Source organism: Triturus cristatus, chromosome 7 (genome assembly GCF_964204655.1).
Source record: "Triturus cristatus chromosome 7, aTriCri1.1, whole genome shotgun sequence".
Classification (NCBI taxonomy): Eukaryota; Metazoa; Chordata; class Amphibia; order Caudata; family Salamandridae; genus Triturus; species Triturus cristatus.
In genome coordinates this window covers 1,567,064,295-1,567,080,403 of record NC_140590.1, presented here as the reverse complement: position 1 = coordinate 1,567,080,403, position 16,109 = coordinate 1,567,064,295, and the positions used below count along the sequence as shown (strand labels likewise).

The 16,109-nt window shown below is 43.4% G+C and overlaps 2 long non-coding RNA genes across 2 annotated transcripts in view; one reads left to right on the top strand and one right to left on the bottom strand.

Annotated features, from left to right (window-relative positions):
* Nucleotides 1-16,109, bottom strand: part of LOC146812392 (uncharacterized) — a 153,519-nt gene that overhangs the window by 61,645 nt on the left and 75,765 nt on the right. The window contains exon 2 of the long non-coding RNA XR_014966844.1: nt 14,159-14,314. This is a non-coding gene — a long non-coding RNA (uncharacterized LOC146812392). The remainder of the gene's footprint in view (nt 1-14,158; nt 14,315-16,109) is intronic.
* LOC146812393 (uncharacterized) overlaps nt 1-16,109 on the top strand; it is a 69,077-nt gene that overhangs the window by 15,113 nt on the left and 37,855 nt on the right. The window lies entirely within an intron of this gene.

Genomic DNA, 16,109 nt, shown 5'->3' with positions numbered 1-16,109 from the left:
TGATCACCCTTTTGAAGTCCTCCAGATGGATTATATCCAGATGGAACGATGTCGAGGATTCAAATATGTTCTCGTAGTTGTCTGTGCTCTTTCCCGTTGGACAGAGGCATACCCGGTTTCAGATTACACTGCCCCGACTACTGCCAAACAGTTAGTTCGAGAAGTCTTCCCACGGTACGGTTTACCACGTGTTGTCTACTCAGATAACGGCCAGCCGTTCTCATCCGAACTAATGAAACACGTTTCACTTTTGTTAGGCTATCAGTGGAAATTTCACTGTGTCCGACACCCCGAGGCAGCAGGTCTCGTGGAAAGACATAACCAGACCCTGAAAATTAGATTGTCCAAAATTTGTAGAGAGAAAGGTGTCGACTGGGTAGTAGCCTTACCCGTTGCACTCTTTTACATGAGAATGGTAGCACACTCTCGAACAGGGCTATCCCCGTATGAGGTGATCTTCGGTAGACCACCAAATATGTGGGGGACGCCTATACCACGTAAAATAACTGATATTGACTGTAATATGCTGACAGATTACTTGGCTTCCTTGATGTCTGCACTACAATCTTGTCGTTCACAGGTAGCTGCAGCTTTTCCCGACAACACTGAGGTGAAACCCCATGACGTAATTCCAGGAGATTTGGTCTTAGTGAGGAACTTTGATCGGAAGTCTCAGCTGGATCCTAGGTGGAAGTCGCCCCAACTCGTATTGTTAACGACGAGGACAGCCGTGAAGATCGAAGGTCGAAAAGGCTGGATACATTCAAGTCATATCAAGAAATTTTATGGATTACCGTCAGACGTAAACGACACACCTTGCGTGTCTTCCCCGATTGACTCAAAACTTCCTTTGGTTGAACTGAGTAACCATGAACAATACAAACTAAAACTTAGGTCTAACAAGTCAGGCAATTTGATTGTTTAAGTCCTCTCCAAGGTGAATCGGTCGAATTTGTCTCTGACATGTATCCCTTAGACCTGTATAGAGAAAGAAACAGAAGGATGAAACTGAAACGACATGCGTACTGTAAATCACTGCGTAGTCATTGCACAGTGACGTTATTAATTTTGTTTTTCTTAAGTCTTTTAATAATTACTGCAAGTATATTGTTGCACACATATTATCCTATTTCTAGACATGTTTATAATGTTACTGCTGAACATTCTTTTAGTGAATTACCTCCGCATGAGTTGTTTTATAGATTTGCGCTGTGCAATAACACTTTTATTAGTATGTTACATCATTCCCATCAGGTTAGCAATGCTACAAATTGTTGGATATGTGGTCGACTTCCTCCCTATCAGAACTATAAAGGAATTTTACCTCTCTTTCCATACCCGTTCACACACAACGGCTCCTGTGGAGCATGGTTTAGTTTAATTAATTCCCTAGATTCGAATTCTGCAGTTTACCAGAACAACTGGGTATGGGGAAATCTGAACTTAGTTTTATTCAAAGTCTGTCACCCTAACAAGAAGGGACTTCCCAAAAGAACAGGAACTGATCTAGAAAATGAAGTGTATGGATTAGGTAATTTTACGCTTAATCTCATGATCCTGAATGTCGAATCCGAAGCTACTCCAATTTTGCCCACCATGTCAGTATTTCCAGTTAAAGGTGAATTATGTGTAAGAAAGAATGGTTCCATACATATGGGCCATAGTAGATGCACCACTGTAATAGATTTTAGTGATCAAGGCAAGTCTACATTTAGAGCTTCCCGCCATTCCTACTTCATATGTGGTCAGACGGCATATATACGTCTGCCTCTAGATTGGGATGGTACCTGCTACATCGGATTCCTTTTGCCACCTGTTTTCCTAGCTCCTCCTGATTATCATAGAAATACTCATTTAGTACACAATAGAGAAAGGAGAGATCTCCCAATAGTCGATTACACTGAGACAGCATGGGAAAAATACACAGATTTCAATAAAGGTCTCTTTCCATATATAGGTACAGTTACTAATAGTAAGCTGATACGTAGATTAACCAGAACCCTTGAAGCAGTAGTGAACGAAACTATTTCCGCCTTAGGCAATTTAACGGAAGAGCAGTCTGCTATGCGGATTGTTGTGCTTCAAAATCGTCTTGTCCTTGACATCATCTTGGCCGATAGGGGCGGAGCTTGTAGGGTCATCGGATCGAGCTGTTGCATTTTCATACCAGAAAATTCGCCATCTGTATATAAAGCCATAACTCGCCTTCATAAGATTGTAAGCCAGATACACCAGAATCCAGGCACCTGGACCTGGTCCGGTTGGTTTTGGAGTGTATTATCTACCTTTGGATGGAAGGTCCTATCCTTCCTAGGTATTGGCTTTCTCATACTATTCAGTTGCTGCTTATGCCTACAATGTGGACCAGCGATCTGTGGTCTGTGTGCCACATCGTGTATTCCACCACCAAGATTTCATTCATCACAGAAGAAAAAAGAAGAACAAATGATGCTATATGAACAGATCAACGGATTGATGAAGATTGATATCTCTTAACGGGCAAGTAGGGGACAAGGAGGGAATGTGGAAATATGGATTTTTATGATCAGTTATGTCCCCTATCTTGGACCCCAACGGTTTCATGTATAAATCACAAGTACATGTATGTTCCCTCCAGTTCCAGTTATGAAGACGCAAACACATGTGCGTCCACCGTCAACATGTCCTCTTTCAGATCCGCCATGAATGGGCCGGATATTCCATTCCCAAGTATGAAAGGCCACCGGCCTTATATGGTTCACTTATGCCATTTTACAGTCCAGGCGAGTAGGCCCTGATTCTGCCATCAAGCTTTTCTTCCCTTCTGCCTCTGAAAGCTCCAGTCTGAGCCTGCATCTGTGACCATGAACTTTGTCTCATTCTCTGCGCGGCTCACGGTGCCTGACATCAGCCTGTAGCCTGCCAAAAACTGTATTTCACCTTCGAAATTATCTGCTCCGCTCCCTGCCCAATGCATTCCTGTCTAGTAGTTTAAGTAAACATTCTTCCAGCTACCGAGCAAAAGGCCCGGCTTCTCTGTCTTTATGCAAGTAATTCATAGCCCTATTACTATGGAGGATTTCTGCCCCCGCATCTAGTGTAGACACTTAGACGCTTGTACACGCACTAACAGTCAGTATAGTCAGTATAGAATAAGATTCTACTCTAAGAGACCTCTCTTTTTGGATAACACAGTTCTTTAAACATAGGATGTTAGATATGATTTGGGATTAGGTTGACTTGACCCTCCAGACTTCTGTCGCCATATGTAGAGCTAAATGTCAAGTCCCCTTCACCCCCTAGTTGCACGTCAATCACACGTCAGGCTGCTGCGCGCGCATTTCTGCCAAGTATTTCTGCTGACATTGCGAAATTCTTTCATGGAACCACCCTATTATGACATCGTACCTGATGACGTTCTTTAGTTACACCCAGTTACACCCACTTTTGCTACGCATGTATGTTTTATCTTTACTATCAATTGTTACGCCTCCTCCATCTGTTTCACTGTAATGCCTATTGTATAAAAATAATTACTTGTCAATAAAGTAGCGTCTTCACTTCCTGAACCTTCGTGGTGATGGAATTGGAGCTCATCAATTTAAATTGATTCTGGAATAAAGCCCGTTCCGAACCTCTAATACCACGGATTCTGCCTCTTATTTTACTGAGCTATTGTTATAGATTTTCCGCATCAAATTAAGTTCCGGTAATTAAATTATTTACCACATCATCTTACATAACTCTGGCTCCACCCATAAAGCTGGGAATCTTCTCGACCCCATCCTCTCCAACCTTGAATCTATTGTATGCAGCCCATCTCTACCTCTTTTATGGTCAGACCACTACTTGGTGACCTTTTCTGTCACCACAAGCTGTTCGCCCAACCTTCCCCTGGTCCTTACTGAATCTCGACCTTTCAGAAAATGGACTAATCTGGACCCTACAAAATTCAACGCTTATCTTGAGAATACCATACCTTGTACTGAAGTAAACATCACTGAAGCAGACTCCCTAGTTAACACCTGGCTAACTGAAGCTGTTAATATATGTCTACCCCTGCAAAAGAAAAAGCACAACCAGCATCACCCCCCTGCGCCCTGGTTCACAGATGCATTGAAAAAAGAAAAAACACTATGTAAAAATCTTGAGCGCAAGTGGCGCATTTATTACGACACAAGCTCTAAACAACGATACAAGACTGCCTTAAATAATTATCATACACTTTGCAGAACTGCAAAAAAAGACTACGTCAATATCACAATACTCGAGGCACAGAAGCGCCCCAAGGCCCTTTTTAAGGCTGTACAAGAATTATCGGGAGCAGCATGCCAACCCAAAGCGCCTTGCCTAGATGCTCCACAATGCAATTCCCTAGCTGCATTTTTTATTTCTAAAATTGACTCCATTTATGTTGATTTTGACAAACCATTTTCCCCTTCGCCTTCTCCAAAACTACCCAATGCAGCCACCCTATGTATCCCAGAGGCTTCTATTGACAAACTCACTACTCCTCTGCAACTGAGTAGCTCCAACAACAGGTCGGTTTCTATGATCTCTTCTGAATCCGAACACCTAGAGGAAATCCATATTCCACCTGCCCAGCAAATTAGTACTTGGACCCCTCTCAACAGCTCCTCATTCACCAACATCATAAACAATATTAAGTCTGGTTCTCCGCTGAATCCTCTTCCCCCTCAAATATTACAAACTCTGGACACTCCTGCTCTTAATACTATTTTGGACTTACTTAATTCCTCCCTCAGAGAAGCTAAGGTCCCCTCCGCGTGGAAACATGCTATGATCAAGCCACTATTAAAAAAGGCTAATGCTGACACCAACAACGTATCCAACTTCCGTCCCAATTCTCTCCTCCCTGTTTTCTCAAAAATATTAGAAAAACATATTATCACACAACTCACTCAACATGTTGAATCCAATAAGATCCTCCATCCATCTCAGTCTGGTTTCAGATCCGGCTTCTCAACTGAATCCACCCTGCTGGGGGTCTCAGAAACCATTCGTTGTCGGGTGGATGAGGGGGAGACCGTAGCACTCATTCTACTCGACCTGAGTGACGCTTTTGATACGGTCTCCCATCCCATCCTCATCAATACTCTTAGATCATCTGGCATCACCGGCTCAGCCCTCAACTAGCTCATTAGCTTTCTTTCAGACCGCACTTTTCAAGTCTTTTCCCCTTCCTCTGCCTCGCAAATCTATAAATCAGCGCATGGTGTTCCTCAGGGTTCCATCCTTTTCAATTTGTACGTCAGGTCTCTGGCCTACATTGCAGAACAGGCAGGGTTAACCATCTACTCATACGCTGATGATACACAGATCATTTACTCTCTCTCAACCGGTTCCCATTCCACCCCTTCCTCTCTCTGTATAGGTCTTAATAACATCGCCAAGTGGATGCACAAAAACAAACTTAAGCTGAATAGGGGGAAAACAGAGCTTCTCTTATTTGGCAAAAACACTACCCTGTGGGGCCCCCAACACTGGCCTGCACAAATGGGTAAGCTTCCCGTACCATCTAAAACAGCTCGTAATCTGGGCATCACTTTTGATGATCAACTCTCCATGAAACATCACGTGGTAAAAATCTCCTCCACCTGCATTACCATCATCAAGTGGCTTCGTAAGATCATCAGGATGCTCCCTCAGGAGACACAGAAAACCGTAGTCCAGGCCTTAATCACCTCTAGACTGGACTACGGCAATATTCTTCTCCTGGGGGCGTGCAAAGAGGTAACCCGTAAATTGCTGACAGTCCAAAACATGGCGGCTCGGCTGCTCTGTAAATTACCTAACATATCTCCTACTTCCAACTCACTTCGTAAACTGCATTGGTTACGTATTGAAAACCGCACGAAATTTAAGGCCCTCTGCTATATGCACAGGATAAATACAGGCCATGCCCCCCCATACCTCAGTACCTTAGTGCATCGATACAGCCCTGCCCGTACCCTTCGATCCTCTAACCAGCATAGGTTCCAAGTTCCTAGAGTCAAGAGAGCCAGGATGGGAGGTCGCTCCTTCTCCGTCCTGGCTCCATCCCTATGAAACTCTCTTCCTTTATCTCTCCGCACAGAACCTTGTTATCTCAAATTTCGTAAAGAAGTTAAGACCTGGTTATTTAACCAATAATGTTTTTGGTCTCTAGCGCCGGGAAACCTCCGGGTAGCTGCGCGCTTTCTAAGCTTAAATATAATAATAATAATAATCAAACTGCCCATTCTGGCCTATGGAGAGCAGGTAGCCTTGCAATAGTGAAACAAGCATTGGCATAGCCAATTGGTCTCGCCTTTGGGACCTTATAAGTGTTTAGCCATGCAACAGCTGCATAACTAAATATTTATAAGGTCCCAAAAGCGAGACCTATTGGCTATGCAAAGCGGCCATGCGGCCGCGAAGCCAAGAGTAATCGCGGTAAAGCGCGGCGCACGCCCCTGCGCACGTGCACTGTAGCTCTAGCCTGGCCTGGTAGCACTTTTTGGAGCCCTCTCAATAAGTCTCGCCAGACCAGCGCATGCGCTGGGTAAGGCGAGACCTAAAAAGGAAGGTTTAGGCCTGGCATGAGGTTTATTTTGCCATGTCGTAATGGCAGTTTAAACTGCACACACAGGCTGCAATGGCAGGCCTGAGACATCTTTAAAGTGACATTTACAAGCTGACCTTTGCAAAGCCAAGCTAATTAATGAATATTAAAAAAAAATTAGCATGGCTTTGTAAAGGTCACCTTGCAAATGGGTGGCCTTGGGACACTTTTCACCCACAAAGTAACACAATACAGCACCTCGCTCTTCCTTGTGTAACCCTGTATTGGGGATGTGTTACCTAGGTGGAACATGGGTGTTCCCGCTGCATCCACCTTTGTATTTTGACGCAAGTCTAGATTTACTAATGTCTGTAAACCTGAGTTTGCACTAAAATGGTGTGCCTACCCGGGACTGGCATAATGAGGAGAAACATCTTTATTTATCCTCATTACTTCCTCTTTAAATGAAGAGGAATACACCTTTAAGGGATGTTGTTTGTGTAGGAATGTAGTCCTTCCTGCACAAAAACTATCCTGATCAAAATGCAGGCACCTTTGCGATACGACGCAACGGTGCCTGCATTGGCACAAGGCAACCACAAGTGTGCCACGGCTAGGAAAGAGAAAAAGTGTGTCACATCTTGGCAAAAATGGCGCATTTCTGCTCTCTCCCTTTGACACAGCGCAGATTAATGAGGCAAGTTTTGCAAAAGGGAAGGAATTAGGTAAAACATAAATTAATCGCTGTCCAAATAGGGTGAGAAAGAGACATGAGGAAAGCATATTGGTGTAAAAAAGAGGAATGAGAATGGGGGCAGAATGGCTAATAACAGGAGAAAGATGGAAGATGAAGACACAGTAGGAGCAGGGGCGACTCCTCCGCTAAGGCGGAGGGGCGTTGCCCCACTTCCTTTCAGCACGGCAAACAAGGAAAAATAAAATGATAATAACGAGATGTTATTATCATTTTATTTTTCTGTGCTGGGGCAGTTTTGAGGGGTAGGGCTAGGCTGCGCAGGTGGGAGGAGTGTGGGTCCCCTCCTAAGTGTGCATGAATGTTTGGCCGGCAGTTGAAGGCTGTTGAGGGTTTCATCCAGTCTTCAATGTTGACGTGTCCTCGCGGAGGGGTAATTAGCAGGAATTCAGTTTTGAGAGCATTGAGTTTTAGGTGGCTTCTGGTCAGACAGTTGTGGGTTTTTTGCAGAGTTGTGTTGAGTGAACGGATATCATCTGGTGATGATACTTTTAGGTATAGTTGGGTATCATTTGCATATATGTAGTGAACATCCGAGAGTTTCAGAATGTTGGTTAAGGGCTCCATGAATAGATTGAAGAGGGTACGTGATAGGGAGGAACCATGAGGGACTCCTAGGGTGACAGTGGTGATGGTGGACAGTGATTGGTTGAGCTTGATTCTTTGAGTTTGGCTATCTAAGAAGGAGATGCACCATTTTAGGACATACCCAGATACCCCTTTCTGTGTTCAAGTAAGTCTAGTTGACTATATCGAAGGCTCAGGATAGGTCTAGGAGGATTAGGAGGCAGGATTCATTTTGGTCCAGTATTCTGAGCGCATCGTCTACAATGTGAGTCATGGCTGTTTCTGTGCTATGGTCCTGATGGATGCCTTATTACAACTGGTCAATGAGGTGGAATTGAGCTATGTGGCTGCATAGTTGGGAATGGACGCATTTCTCCAGTAGTTTTGCTAGCGTAGGAATAGTGGAAATTGGATGGTATTTATCTGGGATTGTGTGGTCAGCTGTGGGTTTTTTAGAATGGGGATTACCTGACCTGTTTTTAGGCAGCTCGGAAGGGTTCCTGGCAGTAGGGAGGCATTCACTATCTTTGTCTAGAGAAGTTTTGATCTCACTGAAGATATTGGCTGGAAGAGAGTCACAGAAGTAATTTGATGGTTTAAGTGATGCTAAGATCTTGAGAATGTAATTTTCATCGAGAGTTTTGAAAGTGTTTCAGGATGCTTTGTATTTCAAGGAGGTGGGAGGCAAACATGTTGCAGTTTACCTCCCACCTCCTAATGTTGAAGCATTGGCATGTTGAGCGGATTGTTGCTTGATAATTTCAAACAGTTTCCTTTGGCAATTTCTAGCCTTGTTTAGCTGATCTTTGAAGAAATTTGCTTTTGAGGATCTGATGTGTTTGTTGTAAGTGCTTCTCTGTGATCTCAGTTGCTTAAAGTGCTCTAGCGATGGTGAGGATCTCCATGCCTGTTCAGCTAGTCTCAGGTTGCGTCTTTGGTCATTTCGGCTCCCATTGAATCATGGTTTGGAGTCTTTAGAGGGTGTTCTTTTTAGCTGAAAGGGCGCAACTGAGTCAAGAATGCTAGTCATCAAGTTGTTGTAGTGGTTAGTGAGGTCAGGGAACTCTCTCAAGTCCACTGGCGGCAATAGTACGTTGTTGCTGAGGCATGTTAGATCATTGAGGTTAATGTCACAGGTGTTCCTTTTCCATTGTTTAGGTTTCTTAAGTTGGGGTGTATGTGTCTAAGTTGGTTGGGTTAAAAGGAAAGTGAAGTAGTAGTGATCTGTCCAATCAGAGGGGACGATCAATTCAAGTTTGATGGTATTTGGTCTTGCAATGACGAGATCCAGAGTAGCACCCAGGTTGTGCGTTGGGCTGTCACATATGTGGACCAGGTTGAGGTCATTAAGGCAGGTTTTTAGGCTATTGACTGTGGGGTAGTTGTGGTCGTTCCAGTGAAGGTTGAAGTCTCAGAGAAAGATGTGGGAGCCGTGTTGTCCAGCATTGGTGGAGATGATTTCCATGTTTTGTTCGATGAATGAGGGGTTGTTGCCTGGGGGTTGGTAGATCAGGTGTAATTTACATAGGGAACTATTGTTGCTCACAATGTTTAAGCATAGGTATTCATAGGTGAGGTGGGACGTGGGGTTTGTGAATGGTTTACCTTTAGGTTAATGCGATGCCACCCCCTGATATTTTAGGTCTGTCTGCTCTTATGATGCCAAAGCCTGGAGGTATTAGAATGTCAAGGATAGGTGCAGAGTCTATCTTTAGCGATGTTTCGGTCAGTAGTATTAGGTCAAGATAATTTGTAAGAATGAGGTCTGCTATGTCAGCTGCGTGTTTAACTTAACTTAAAAAAAATACTTACCCAACTTATCTGCGGTGCCCAAAAGGATCATCTGTGGACCATAATGTCTAATCTAGCCAAATATCATGTAAATCCGTTCAGCCGTTTTTCAAATGCAATAGTCTATGGAAAATGCATTGGTGGAAAACACGTTTTGAGACCCACCTTTTATCTTTGCACCCACTTAATGATTCACCACCCATATGTACATCAGCACAAAATGTAGAAAATGCTATAGGTCTGGAAAGTTTTGTGTCAATTGATAAAATGGGTGGAAAGTTATTAGGGAGCAAAAATCAGAGGAATCCTAACCATAACTACAGATTTAATGTACATTTTTTCTTTTTATTGATTGTATTTGGTATGTATTTGTTTACTGGTTTACATAATCATGTAACCATAAATGCGCCTTTTAGTTGTTCATGTCTTAATTCTGAAACTTTACATATGCAGTCTAGTCAATTTTTTGGGCTTCCTTGCTACTTTTAGTAGTATTGTGCTACATGTGAAGCCCAAAGTGAATGAAATTCAATCAGAAAGTGGGACAACAGGGTTCACCCCCTTGGAGTATCCCAGGTGGTGAGAAGCTACCACTCTAAAAGATGAAATGCAAGAGGCAATTGTCTTCACAACTCCTTTGGTTTGTAAGTACAAACCACACACACCTTCTTTGCATGCCTTAGTGTGCATGTGTCTTTCTGATTTTTCTCCTGACAAAAGCCACACTGGCCCTGAGAGGCATTAAAAAATATGGCTGAAACATGTAGACCACACTTAGGATAAGTGAGATCAACAAAATATCCCACAGTGATCCACCATTGCTTTTAACATTGACCGAGACTTCCACCAATGAACAATTCACAAGTTGTGATAGGAAATCTTGAGCCAATTTTAAAATTCACCCTTAACTAACACACACACAGTCACAGATCACCCCTAAAAAACAGCTGTGTTGTAATCAGGCATTGCATCACACCATGGAAGCATTAGGGGACCAGGGTGGGATCACAATTCTGAAGCATTTCACCTAACAGGCAGGTGAGTGAGGGTTCTTTTAAAACACCCTGCGGCTTCCAAGCCACTGTAGCCTTTAGGACTGTGAGAAATTGGTAGTTGGAATATTAGATCTTATTTTGTCATAGTATTGATTGGCTGGAAGGCGAACAGGTCTATAATCACCCTTCTCTCTCACTTTTGCTTATATATAATAAACATTGAGGACAGAGCAAACATTGGAAGGTTCAGATACATATTAAAAATAATGTCAAACATATTAATAACATCTCTCTAAATGTTAAATGTATAAACATTTAAATTAGCAATGACATTTTTAAATATTAACAAATATATCAGATTTGAGCAAACATGTATTTTAACTTCTTAAATGAATACATTTAAAACAAACAGTATCTCTCACCATCCCATAAGGCACACAAATATAAAAGAAAAATAATAACAAACTGATGATAAAATATTTTTTTAACTACTCACCCATTCCACAAATGTAGCACACATCCCAAACAAATTAAACACATTAAACAAAAATGTATATACACCTTAAAATTAACACTACCCGCTCAAGCCCGAATGCACCGTTGGGTCCATAAAAATATAAATAAAATATTTCCTTAAACAACATATGCACAAATATTATTTCAAATTAATTGAATACATATAGAAATCATTTACAAATTAAAAACTGCATAATCGATCTATTAATCAATGAATTTCAAATATTATTTTAACACTGTTGTGCAAGTCCAAGTTGTAGAATTCCATATTAGGTTCTAAAAGTGTTAGTCTTATTATACACCAAGACATAGGTGAGAGTGATGTTGAGCACTTCAATGGTAACATCGGCAAAACTTTATATCAGTAGAGGGCTCAAACAGAGTTGTGTTTTTCTTTTTTGCCCCTAACCTTTTGAATTCATGTACTGCAGACTTTGGTTCTACTCTTAGGCACAAATTACGAGTCTGGCGGACCAAGGACTGCCAGACTTGTGGAGCGGAGCAGTGGCAGTCTCCTGACTGCCCAATTACAAGTCAGGCAGCCGAATTGCAACAGCCCCACCGCAGCCGCCAGGGAACCGGCGTTCCCTGGCGGGTTTTGCTGCGGTGGAGAGGCATCAATGTGCTTGGCGGGACAATCACGGTCCCGCCAAGCATATTAAAAGTTTCCTCTCCTCCAGGGTTTACATGGGGACTCTAACTCCATGTAAACTCTGACAGACAGGAAACAAAGGGGGTCCTCCAGGGCTCCTTGGTGTCTCTGCGCCCTGTGGATGCAGACAGGGGGCACAACATGTAGTCCCCTGTGTGCATGCACACCAGTTACTGCACAGCATGGACTTTTCAATCCATGCCATGCAGAAACTGTTTTTGCCGTTCCCATTGCGGTGTCTCTTTTTAAAGGCACTACCATGGGAACACCCATGTAAATCCCGCCAGATACGAGTTACACTCATAATAAGGCGGGTGGCCTTACCTCGGGTTCGGCAGTGCAGCGGCGAGGCAGACCCAGCACTGCACCGCCAAACTTGTAATCGGGCACTTAGTGTCAGCAAAGCTTTCTCTCTAAAGTTGGACAGCAACCTCTCCATTTGTTGCAATATGAAGAATTCACAGTAATTTTACACCAAACAATTGTAAAACTAGAAAGACACCTTACCAATCTCGAAGGGTATTGCAGCGTGACCAAGCTTGTAATAAACATAGGGAAAAAACTAAGGGCTTGGCATGTAGCAGGAAAATTGCCATGTAAGGGTCTGCCATTTATCTACTAAGAAGTTAGAATATTCTGTAGCATACAAATATCTTGGGATTTGGTTTGGAGAATTTGAGGGTGCCTCATTAAAATCCAAATATTTCGAAATAAATACTTCTTTCACGTGTCTGAGTAAAGAATTGTACGGTTCATAATGAAGCTCAATTCTGAAAGTTATGGCTGCAAAATTAATGTTTAAACTTAACTTTGGCTTGTTGACTTAATCATAAAGTGAGGCCCATAGGAATGAATGGGAAGTCATTCTCAATTTGCGATTCGCAATTAGAGAATCGCAAATTAAGAATAATTTCAAGGGTGCAAGGGTGTCATAAGGACACCCTAATGCACCCCTGAAATGAGCATGTGTGCGCATATCGCGCACATACATGCCCTAAGGGCATGTATGTGCGCCACATGGCACTTTGAAAAATGCCAAAAAGTGCATTTTTCAAAGAAATCGCAAATTACCACCAACTTGAAGTTGGTGGTAATTTGCGATTTCTTAAGGAGAAATCGCACAACTTGGGTGCTTGTTACATAGCATTTAAGGAACGATTCCTTAAATGCTTACGCAAAATTAAGGAATCGCAAAATTAGTGATTCCTTAATAATGCGATGTGAAAATGGCTCATACATCACGTTTTGCGATTTTGTATTCGCCAATGCTGTTTTTTGCGAATCACAGCGTTTGCGAATACAAAATCGTTTGATACATATGCCCCCAAGTTATCAGGAAATGAAGACAAAAGACTCGAAGTAAGAAAGAAGGAGAGAAAGAAAAAAGAAAAGCCAAAATACAGGGCGATTAACAAATGACATATCAGTGCCCCCAATATACATAGCATCCGTCCAGAGCACACTGACAAAAAATGGCCACACAACACATCTACACCTACGTATTCAGAGGTAAAAAAGAAAGGAGAGACCAAGGAGGGGAGGGCCGAACCCAGCAGTGACCACTGCTTGTAAAACATCTCTAAGAGGTGATGACATAGATTCAGTTTGCCAGGGCGCACATCCCCCTTGTCTGCTACACCGACATGCAATCCCAACAGACGGGGGGGCAGATTTATGTTGCCTGGCGCATCCCTGCAAATCAGCAAGGATGCGCCAGGAATGATGCGTCACGCAAGTTTACCCTTGCGCCACACATGATGCGCCGCATTTACAATGCGGCGCATCATGGCGCAGGAATAAACAGATGCGTGACGCATCCGATGGCGTAAGGTTGGCGCAGTGCTTCAGTTGCGTCGCAAGCGCGACGCAACTCCAGCACTGTTCCAACCTACCCTATCCCTAACATGGTGCGTCAAGCCTTACGCCTGCTTCAAGCAGGCGCAGGGTTTTGGCGCATCAGCGTTGGGAAAGTGACTCAGTCAAATCTTATAGATTTGACTGAGTCACTTTTCAGGGGCGTTCCTGCGACGGAACGCCCCCCCTCCGTCGACACGCCCACGTGAAACCTGACGCAGGTTTTACGTGGCGCAGGGCTTTACATCGTGACGCATCTCCATAGATGCGTCACGATGTAAATATGGCGCAACGTGGCGCAGGGTTTACACCGCCGCTGCGTCACAAAAGTGACGCAACGGCGGCGTAAAAGTGGCGCATCTCCGATATAGATCTGCCCCGGGGTGTGTCAATTTCAGCCCTGGATTTTAACTCACTCTGGAGGAATGCAATGGGCAAGGGTTGAAGTATAATGCATTGTCTACAAATACAGGCCATGATAAAAGCATAGTAGTGTGCATACATACGTATAATCGCAAGGAGGCATCTTTCGCAGTAGCTGCGTCTGCAACAGACGTGGCCTGGCAGCGCAGCACAGTCTTCATCGTTATCACATGGGGTGAATGTTTTATTGTGACAGAAATTCATGGGATTGTTATTCGGGGGGCACTTCCCATCCTTCCCTGCAAGTGAAGACACACGGCGAGATGAAAGCGTTAGAAATGCGAGGCATTGGTTATTTGACTGATTCCACTGTCACCGTTCATTTGTTGCAAACATTTACATTAATGAAACCTTGCGTAACTAACCTTTCTTTGCCAGAACACTGAGGTCTCAATTCATTGGGGTTGTGGTTCTTGTTCTCTCTGCACCAGAGATCCTCAACCTTTTTTTGCTCAGAGCAACCCTAAGCAAAATGTTTTGAAGTCGGGTCCCCCTTCAGAACTTTATGGCAAGGACTGTGGGAGGGGCTTATGAGATCATTTATGGAGGACTTTTTCTGTAGCTCACAATTCACACTAAATGAAAGACTTATAAAAGAGCAAATGCATCAAACAAAAACAGAATGTAATCAAACACTGCTCCCCATAATTGGGGTCTTTTGAGCCCGTCACACTTGTGGGTCCCAGTTAAACTGCACCGGCACTAATGATACGCGCAGCCCTGAGCGCCAGTCTATCTCTTCTGCCGTCTGGAAACATGCCAATTGAACAAGCTATTGTTTCCAATCCATTTTCATTTACAAGTACTTGCGAGGCATTTGCGACCCCCTGGGGATACAACCACTGACCCCCCCCAGGGGGACATCCCACAATTTGAAGACCTCCTTTTAGCCGCTTCCTTCATTCTGTCGACGGCGGGGCTTGTTACACTCCACTCACTGGGGTCCGATTTACTGAACAGTTTTTTGAATTCTCCAATGTCACTTTCACAGTCACTCTCATTTCTTCTCTTGCATGATCAATACCCTCTGGTTTCACGCACTGAACTCTCTCCTCTGTCTCATATTTACTACTGTCTTTCACATCGCCTTGCCCTCTCATCTCAGTATACTGTCCTTACTCATAGAGACTCTGTCCTCACCTCTGTAAAAGTCTTTGAACTCTTGTCTCTCATAATGGCTCTTCCTCATTTCTGCGTACCCCTCTCCCATAAGGTCTCACAGTTTCCACCTCATACATTCTGTGATCCTTCCTTATTCATACAGTTTCCAGCCCTCACCTCTCTCAAAGCCAGTCTTTCTTTCTTTCACAATTTGTGCCAGTGCCTCTTTCAAATTTTTTGCCCTCTGCCCTCTTCTTTCTTTGACTTTCACTGCCATTTATTTGCTCACACAGACTCTGACATCCCATGTCTCACACAAAGACTTGGTCTCATCTTTGCTCATAGTATCTCACAACTTCCCTCTTATATTATCAACCCACTCTTATCACACAGACACTGGTCTCTTGCTTCTTGCACAGTTGCTGCATTTCCTCTTTGCACATTAGGATTTTGTCTCAGATTACTTTTGTGAATCAGGCCCATCGCCCGCAAGAACCATTGTTTCTCCACATACACACTTTCCAAAAGTGGCATTTTCAAACGCACAATTTAAAAAACACCTTCACTAAAAGGTGTGTTATTAAATTCGGAGTTCATAGAACTAAACTCCAAATCTCTATCTGTTGTCAATGGAAAGTCACGCTTGTAAAAATGTACAAGGCAGCTCCAATGTTAGCCTGTGGGAGACCTAGTACTTGCAATAGTGAAAAGCAAAATGGACAGTATTTGAATATCGGCAGTGTTTTAAATGGGCCGGTACTCACCGGTACGGAGTACCGGCACTTTTTAATTTTTGCCCCTTTAGTACCGGAACTTCTCCTAGGATGAGGAGAGTACCGGTATGCATGGGGGCCTTGTCTAGACACAGGTGGCGTTCCTCGCATGCAGCAGTTTTCACGCTATCCGCTCTGGTTCAGCAATCCTGAGCTGAGA